This window comes from Leptopilina heterotoma, unplaced genomic scaffold (assembly GCF_015476425.1).
Source record: "Leptopilina heterotoma isolate Lh14 unplaced genomic scaffold, ASM1547642v1 Lhet_142, whole genome shotgun sequence".
Lineage (NCBI taxonomy): Eukaryota > Metazoa > Arthropoda > Insecta > Hymenoptera > Figitidae > Leptopilina > Leptopilina heterotoma.
This window is the reverse complement of record NW_025110861.1, coordinates 1618663-1628762: the sequence shown is the minus strand read 5'-3', so window position 1 is coordinate 1628762 and position 10100 is coordinate 1618663. Positions and strand designations below refer to the sequence as shown.

The window sequence follows — 10100 nt, the reverse complement described above, 5'->3', positions numbered from 1 at the left end:
GTGCAAAATTCAATTATTTTCGCATAAATAATAATATTGATCACAAGAATTTTTTTGATTTTAAAATTATTTAATAAAATTCTAATATAAAATCGTTCGCAAGAATTCAATTATTTTCATAATAATAAAATGCTTTTTAGGAATTCAATTATTTTCAACAAAAAAAAATTTAATAAAATACCACAAAAAGACATTCAATTATTGTCAAAAATTTAAATAGAATTTTTTGTAAAATTTAATTTCTTAAAAAAACTTTTCGCAATTCATTGATTTTGAATATTTACTATTTTCATAAAATTTCTAAACAGAATTCAATTATTTAAAAAACTTATATGAATATAAAAAATTTCTCAGGAATTCAATTATTTAAATTAGAATTTACATAAAATTAGTCGACAGAAATGGATTATTTAATGTTTCTAAAATTTTTCGCAAGAATTAAATTATTTTTATATAATTATATTTAAATTCATTCATGAATAATAAAATCCGCTATGCAGGAATTGAATTTGTTATCAGGATAAGAAAGAAGTAATTATACTTTTTATGAAAATTAGGAAAATGTCAGGAAAATAAAATATATAGAATAGAATTTTTGTCAGTTTCACTATAAAAAGAAAGGTACTAATTTAGTACCGAAATCAGCTCTAATTTAGAACCTTTTTTTTATAGTGTTTGTAAAGTTTCTAAAAAGAGTTTATTTGATCAAGTTTATTTTTTCGATAGCTACTTTTTTACTATATTTTTTAGTTTGAAAGCTACTTTTTGCTATACTTAAAAATTAATTTAGTGTAAAGTTTGTTTTAATGATTATTTATGTTAATTATTTAATTTATAAAACTTAAATGTTGATTTGCTTCGAATTCAGAAAATTACACCTGAATTTCCAAACCGTTTGAATGAATTTCAAATTTACTGATATGCAAAAAATTTGTCTCCTATATTTTTAGAAATACAAGGACTTGTATTTTTATATTCATTATCAAAATCAACAAGTCTTGCTGAGAAAATAGATTGGTCAGTTTAGTGACTCTGCGTTTTAGAGTCTGCGCAAACTTAAGAGTGCGAGGCTAAATTTCTCTCTTCTCTCTCTCTCTCTATTTTTTCTCTTTCACCTTTGATCTCACTTTATCTCTTTCACTTTCTACAATATTTTCCTTTTCGTTATTCTTTCTCTTTTGTACAAGATTTTCTCTTTTCCACATGACTCTCTTTAATTTTCCCTATCTCTCTTTCTCTCTCGCTCTTGAGCACACGGGAAGAATTCACGGGGTTGAGAATTGGGGTTGGTTACCCAGCAGTAGTATCATCTCCCCCCTTTCTCGCTCTCTCTCTCTCTCTCTCCCTCTTTCTCTCGCACTCTCACCCTCTCTCTACAGCTTTGCTTCGGACCAGTTTCAGTATTCGCACTCTGGAAAGGCGACCAGACTGCCAGTCGCTCGGCGTTCGTTCACCAACGAACCCCTAAGTCCTGGCGGCGACGACGAAACAATGAAGACTATTACCCTCTAAACATTTGCAGAGCTTTTTAACCTTCAATTCAATCAAAAATAGATAAATTTCTGAACAAATAGGAAACAATTTATTAGAAGCACAAGAACTGAACATTTAGACATTTATTGATAATTTCGAAAAAAAAAGATTAATTCAGTGAATCCGAGAGTATTTTCAACAAGTTGGGAAATCGATAAAGGAACTTGAAACAAGTGAAAATTTTTTGATTGCTTGTGAGATGGAATGTGTTTGTTTAGCATCTTAAGAATACATTTTGGTGATTTTAAGTGAATTTTTGAGAAGTGGTTAGTGAAAATTTTTTCTTTTTTAATGACAGGAATTTTGATTTACAGTAATTAATGAGATAAGTTTCTAAATTCCAAGGACTTAGAGTAGAGAAACGAATTCCCGATAAGAATCTCACCTTGATGTCGCAAAGCACGACGACGAGCATCTAAGGATAAGTTGAGTCCGTGATGAATAGAGGAGCTTGCAGGCAAAGAGAAAAAACGCGTTCCTTTCAAAGAGGCAAGTGCTCGATGAAAATGGTATTTGCTATCATCGACTTTTCCTGAGCCTGAGGATTTTGATCTTTCGGGGAAAGGAAAATATTGCCTTGAGTTTCCCCTTTGAATGGTGAGATTAAAGGAGTTTCCTGACTTCTCCCTATATATATAAGATTTCGTATGACTGGAAATGTGAGATATCGATTATAGGGAGAGACATACAGATCAAGAAAATTGGTCAAGCGATTAATCTTTGGAGAGCTCTCAGAGAGTTCAATTTTCATTCCGTTCAATGGAGAATTACAACATAAGTTAAGGTGTGTCGAAAGGCCATGACTGAATTAGGTTTCGAAGCTCTCGCTAAAAAAAAGAGAACTTTCTGCTAAATGACGTGCACTAAAAAAGGGAATTGAGAAATTTTCTCAGCTTCTATAGAGACGTGTTATCCTTTGACTTGCGTTGGATCGCTCTTAATAAAGCCACGAGACTTATCGATCGAGTGAAAGGGAATAAAAGTGGAAATTACAGAAGCGCGCGATAATTACAAAAGAGAGGAGGAGTGGGGAATCTCTTGTTGCCGATGGAATTTCATTTCATATAATATCCTCGGTGAGTTCCATTTATCGTCGCATTTCAAAATCAATTTGTCTTTTCAATTTTTAATCTCCTGCGCCTTAAGTCTTAAAGATTTCATATCTAACTGAGCTCTAATAACTGTCCTAATTATTTATTTTCTTTCAGAAATTCAGAAAGCTTAACAAAAATTTAAAGAATAAACAAAACTCATCATATTTGATAAATTCTAATTTAAAATTTACCTTCCCTCAGAGCAATGCTCAAAAAACGAATGCAACACTTTGCAACACTTTTGATTCGTTTTTTTGTCTCAATTTGATATATGCAGAAAAATGCAAGGAACATACCACAGGAATTTTTTCCAACAATTAAAAAATATACTCAAAAAAAACTTGTGGTGAATTCCTGTCTAAGAGATTTTATACGTAAAAGATTGCATGGAATTTCTGTGTGTAGAGTAATTCCGGTAGAATTCTTTCAAGTATAATATTCGAAGAGAGCACATTGCACTTTTACTGCTCAAGTTTTATTAAACTTGGAATTTGAAAGTAATTTTTCGAAATACCCACTCTGTGAAATAAAATAGTATATTATGCGCCAAGGGCAGAAAAGCAAAAAAGACCTGTGGCACAAGCACGACCTTGTTTAACGCAAAGGAATAAATTTTACTTTTTTATGTCCGCAACAAAAGGGCAAAAATTTATCAAAAATTTATTTTATGCATGCCTGTCATCATAATTGTTTCCACTTGTGGATTCGAAGGGGAACAGCCCCCAATAGGTTCCGGAGGGAAAAATTCTTTTAGGAGCAAAAAAAAACCATCTCCAAAAACCCCTAATAGTATAGATGACAGTAACGCTATGTTTTCGTTCTATTTATCACTGAAATTCTATATTTAAACAGTAACTTCCGCCCTACAAGAGAAGAAGGAACCTAAGTCAAAAGCTTTTTTTAAAAGAAAATTTTACATATAAAGTTAAAATAAATGATTTTGTATGATTTAAGAGTCAAAATTGTCATTAAACCTAAAAGGAGCAATTGGTGTACTTTGTCACCCCAAGAAATGGCATCTTTAATTCCGAACCCCAATGACATCAAAATTCTGTTAATCTGTTAATAATTATAGTTCTTTCAAGTAATTTATTTATTTATTTAATATACACTCCCGCAGTCCAATTTTGGACCATAATTGGATATCTAAAAAAACATAAAACAATTAAGTAACAAAATAATAAAAGTAAACGAAAAAACAGTTATAAATTTGCAACAGAAAATTATTCTTTCAGTATACTTAATTATTTTAGAATAAAAGTATTTCAAGGCTGCTCACGTAGGCCGATTACATATTTTTTGCACAATCAGCAAATTTAAGTTGCGAAGCTATAAACAAATCCACATTTGGGCAGAAATTATTATACATATTATTGATATGGTAACACGTAAAAAAAATCGGAGATGTTCTAATCAACCCTAAATCATCCTTATTTATATAAAAAGGTAAATTAGTATACTGGATGACAAACGAGGAATCCTAAAATTAATTACCTTCAATAATTTTTCACAGTCAAAATGGTAATTAATAATTTTAAACAAAAAAAATCATCGCATTAATTATGCGCCGCTCTGCTAAAGTTAAAAAAAGAACGTTGACACAAAAGAATATAGTCACATCCACGTACGGGGTAACGTCCATCCTCCTTGAAAGCCAAAAATTTAAGAAACCGCTTTTGAACTTTATCAAGAGGCTCTGAGAGCTTTTTAGTAGGTGGGTTCCAAATAATTGCAGCATATTCAGCTGGAGACCCTACTAATGCATTAAAAAGTAGAGTAAAGGTTTGTATATTATTAAAACGTAGATTGTTTTCTTTATCCGTTTACCTACAAAATTGCATTTCAATTCTTAACTTTTGGTCTAAATGGTAAGCAACTACAACAACAATATTTATAAAATTGTTGAGATTGAAAAGTTTTTTCTGTGTTTTGGGAAATTATAAAAATCAAGTTTAATTGTATCCCAAAATAATGAGCAACATTAACTTTCTTATGAAAAGATAATTAAGAGAAGAAATTTGTACTTCGTTAATATTAACGTTTTCTAATTAAAAGTTAGTCATCTAAAGACCAAAGAGCAACTGAGTTAGGCAAACGTGAAACAAATTTTGAGAGTTTATGTCAAAGCATAATGGATTCTTAGTGGGGAACCTAAACAGAATGGCAAACATATATTGCTATCTTTCCTTTACTCATTGTTACCAGTACAATTGCGTTTCGTTTCAAGATTCTATTCTGTTTGGCTTTTCCCCATTTATCCTTAAATTTTAATTTGAGGTTAGTCGCAAAACTTTCCTGTATTCGTTTCACGTACCCGAGTCAGTTGTGCCTACGCCTTAACATGAGCGTTACGTGACCTTATACAACTTTGTGCTTAAAGGATTAAAATTTTATACTTTAGCTTAAAGTTTAAGAACATTAAAGCGAAATATTTTCTAGATTATTAATTATAATTGAGGTGCTGGATGCTATAGGTGTTACGCGCCATGTTAAGTAAATGGCGCGTAACACCTTATATCATCCAGGCCCTCAATTACAAAAAATTAAGATACTATGATTACGAATATGATGTTTGATTTTAAAAATTCAAAATAGTATGTCAGAAATCATAAGCAATAAAATACCTATTAAAAATTAATTGGGAGTGAAAAGCTGAATTCGGTGTCGCGTACATTAAAGTGAATTATTTTTTCATATTGTGAGTTCACCGTATAAATAAAACAAGCGAACCAACTGAGCGTGGTAACAATTGCAACGTTGCCGATTCGATCCAGTAGCAACATCTATCGTGCTTGTCATATTTAACTGTTTCACTTTTTTACAAATTTTTATATTTTATTTTCTGCAATCGGCATTTTTACACATTATAAAAATCACTCGTATTATTTATAATATCAACTTGGCTCAATGAACGTGAGTTTAAAAAATTCAAGAGAAAACAATTAACGGTAGGAAAAAAAAATTCACCGTATCGTTCCGATTCGCATTTACGCGAAATCGAATTCAGCTTAAGTTACCCTCAATTATTTTCACTTCATTCCAATTATTATTTCCACTGGATAATAAAAGATTGAAATCCTTCATTATAAAAGATATATTGTTATATAAATATAACAATTATGGTCAAAATTAATTAAACCATCTTTAAAGAAAAAGTTATTTTAAAAACATACATTCGGACAATTGTTCCTCACGGCGAAATGTATACACTACGCTTAAAAATTGGTGAAAATAATGGACTTTAAGAAATTCTGAAAGTGACATCATTATAAACTTTCCTATAAGGAAGCAAAATTATTCGAATTTGATACTATTACTCACAGGCTTTGAGGTTGCTATATAGAAATTGAATGTCAAACTTTAATGAATTAAATATGACGCTTGAATAATGTAGCCAGTTTTCGTCAGCAATTGTGAAGAAGTGCTATATACACATAGATTGGATTTTAACTAATACTAATAAAGAACCATGCTGAATATTTGATATTCTGTGGATTTGTGTAACGTGTTGATAAAATGATCACTCGTTCATGTTTTGTGTTATTTTTACTCGAAATATGATGTTACAATTTCTGTCGCAATTGTTCTGTCTCTATTTCTACTGTAGGCATTATTGCTTTGTTTTAAAACTCTCATAATTTTGATGTATAATATATAATTAAATATTGGCTCAAAAAATTCTTTCACAACCTGAGATTGTACAGATCAGTTAAGCTGAAATAGTAAAGGAATATTATTATTAATATTTGGTGTGGTTGTAGAGTTGAATTGTAGAAGTTGAGTAAAATTATAAACAGAAATGTAGCTCGATATTCTGATCTTGACAAAAAGTCGGTAAAGTTACAAGAAAAATATTATTTACTTTGTCTTTTGCAAGAGTAGTTAACATACACTTTACAACCGAATAGATTCAATTGGAAAGGGTGTGGAAACATTTAAATCTTTTATAGAGAACCAATTTGCTACAAATTGATTCATGCAGCGCAGGACTATACCGATTGCTGTTGGATTTACACGCCAAAGACTCACATTGATACTACCATGCCAAAAATCCTTTATACTGAACCTTCTATTCACCTGAACTACCTTTCGGAACTGCCTTTCGAATTCAGACTTCGCAGATGAATGGTCCCATTTATTCGCTGATGCAACTCTTCGGTGCACTTTATTTAAGTGTCTTTGACAAAGCTTGCTTTGCTTCCTCTAGGGCAGTTTTGAAGACTTTGCGACTTGCTGATTCTGAGACGTAGTATTCTCCTTCCCGTAGAACTTCTTTTGGTATAAGAGGAAGCGTTGACTATTCTTACAGTCTACTAGGTTATGGTATGCTACTCCGCACTTGAAGCACGCTGCTGACCTATCTACAGCTTTTCAGTCTCTTTCTATATGGGCAAAGTTAAGGCTTTTATGACACCTTATGACCATAACTCTTCTTCTAACCGGACAAGACTCAAACCCAATTTTTATGTGTCCTATCTCTTCCAGCTTGTTGGCATCTTCTTGACTAGTATCGCGAATATCCAGCGTAGTCTGTCTGTCCGCCATATGCACCATACCTAATTTTCCGATTACCTTCGTCACCTTCAAGGCGAACGAAGCCTTATTTGAAGACCCTTCAATTTTAATCAGGAGGTCTCCCTTCTTAGTGGTACTTGCTCCCACAACCTTTGTCTCACTGGCGCCTAGGTCTGCCTCTTTACGAAGTTTCCTCAGAACTTTGTGATACGTCGTAACTTCAGACACTTTGACGATTATCGTTGTTAGTTGTTGTGGCTTTCTCCCCTTGATGATTGAACTTGGCTTTGGTGCCAGTTTGGTACCCTTGCATTCAGCCTTCTTTAGAGGTCATTTCTTTTTCTTTGAGCCTTTCGTATACTCAGGACTGCTTCTTCTTCTTCTGAAACATCCAAGACGTTTTTCAACACTACAGCGTTAAAAGGGTCAAGGTCTAAGTCTTCGATCTTGTTTTGATTTCTCTGACCACTCAAATTGTTGGTAGAATCTCACGTCTTCTTTTTTACAGAGAAGCTGTGTGCTTCTCCTTGACCACCTGTATGAACTATGTTAAGCTTTTCAGTCCATCCTTTATTGTCATATTGACGTTCTTCTGGACACCACAAGACTTCCTCGTCTCTCCACCTTGTCCACGATGATCTGTGGTACTTCTAACGCGTTTTTGCCCTCCTGCATCCATGGACCACTCAATGTTACAATGTCTGACAATCTTTTCTTATTTTATTAAAGTTATCTTCTGCTAGATTCCAAAGAGTAAAAATTGACACTCCTCGCTTCGTTTTTATGTTGATGAATTAAAGATTTACAAATTAATAAACTATATAAAATCCCTATGAAGTTTCTTTTGGCATTCAGTTGCACTTGGATCATCTTGATGCTCGATGTATAGTCACTGGCCAATAAATATGAACGAGAGTACTATTATTTAATTTTCAAACAGAACAGCTTGAATTAATTATCACACAATTCGTTAATGGAGCTAAATAGAGTAACTCAGGTACGTGATTTAGTAGTTCTTAGGAATCCTGATCTATCTTTCAATGATCGCATTTAAGAGCTGGTCTCAAGAGCACTGAAATCTATTGATTTCATCATAAGACATCCTTCTGTCTTTCATAACATAAATACAGAACTATCTATTTTACTCTGATAAGATTTATATTTGAAAATGCTTCAACTATATAGACACCCTTTTACACTTTCAATATTGTACAAATTGAGGGTGTTCAGAATAAATTTTTGCGGTTTTGCGCGTCAACGCCTTTTGACAGACACACCCATGATTTCAATAACTTAGGTGCTTTACTCAACATCCCCTTGGTCACATCTAGTATCTAGATTTCTTTTTTTCTGACATGTTATATTTTATCAAGTCTTAAATGGAATTATTCAATGTCCTTCTTTATTATCATTAATGGATTTGTCTCTTCCTACAAGACCAACTAGACATTATTTAATATTCTATGTATCGTGTCATATAACAAATTATAGCTACAATTCTTTAATCAGTTAATTGAAAAGGGAGGCAAATGCCATTCCTCAAGATATTGATTTTTTTGAAAATATTATTCTATTCGTGACTTTACTACGAACCATAATTGGTAATACTATGTCTCTTTCTATTTATAATTTTTCGATGTATTATGATCACTATTATATTATAAGTCAACCTAGTTTTTTGTGTTATCTACAATCATACCAAGGGACCGCAGAGTAGTGAAAAATAGTCTTCTGTTTAACACTAGACATATTGTTGAAATATAAATTACTCCTATGTATATACAAAGAAAAATATGTACAGTCATCTGACAGTCATCTTCATATATAAAATTTGTCTTCAGCAGAGCAACGTACTTTAGTACCGCAAGTTCCAATTTCACGATGGCGACACATGTTAAGAGCAGGTGTGGTTGCCACATGTCAAGAAATGATATGAGCTAAACCAATATCAACAAAACTAAAATTTTGGAATAAATTTCAAAATAGAGCAAAATGTTACTAATGATTAGAAATTTTTATTAATATTATAATATAAACATATGGGTTTTTATTTATTTTCATTTAAACAAATATAAAAAATTTGCTAATTGATCTTAAACATTTTAAAATCTGCAGCAATTTTTCTTTACCACTTTCCACCTCCTTTGATTTATTTCTCCTATCTATTCAATAATTCATTATGATTAATGTTTTGAAAATTCTACTAAACTTTCTGAAATGCAATAAATTTGGTCTTTCTAGAAAGCTTAAATTCTACTGCTTTTTTGTAGTTAACCTCAGCACACATGCTTTCATCATTATGGCATAGAAAGTATAAAAATTTATAACTGTAACTCTTGTTTCTGTTAATTCTTTAATTATATTTTCTATAGAATTTATAAGATAATCCAATTACAGGCTGTGACTATATGACATTAAAGTCAGGAAAATGTCAGAAAACAAAATTTTTGGCACTAAAGTCAGGAAAATTATGGACAAATTTTTTTTCAGGAAAATTAAGGAAATTGATACTTTTTTCAACTTATTTTAAAAAATTGCTACTGTTTCGCCTTTTCTTCCAAATATTGCAACAAAATACTACATTTTTTACTATAAAATACAATTTATATGGATTTTTAAAGTGCGAAAAATAAACGAATCTTTCAAATATTATGTTTGAATCACTTTTTTAAGATGTAATTAAATTATTCAAATATATCTGTCAAAAATCTTTTTGAATAATTTAAATTTTCTAAAGCTTAATGGGAAATAATTAATTTTTTCAAGTATTTTGTTACAATTTTGGAAATATCAACTTTTGAAGAATTTTAATTGCAAATTTTGAAAATAATTAAATTATCAGAAATGTTAATGGAAAATCATCAAATAATGTAAAAATTTAAAAATGGAAATTAATAAAGATAAGCTTCTATTTTTTAAAATTTAATATTTTCAATATTTTCAATGACATATTTCCGA

The 10100-nt window shown here is 31.1% G+C and overlaps 1 protein-coding gene across 3 annotated transcripts in view; it reads left to right on the top strand.

Moving 5' to 3' along the window:
* The first annotated feature begins 1446 nt into the window (after positions 1-1446).
* The window catches only part of LOC122498126 (dopamine D2-like receptor), a 147069-nt gene continuing 138415 nt past the window's right edge, over positions 1447-10100 (top strand). For all 3 annotated transcript variants that reach the window (XM_043605712.1, XM_043605711.1, XM_043605710.1), the window contains exon 1: positions 1447-2609. The gene's annotated coding sequence lies outside the window, so the exon portion shown is untranslated. The remainder of the gene's footprint in view (positions 2610-10100) is intronic.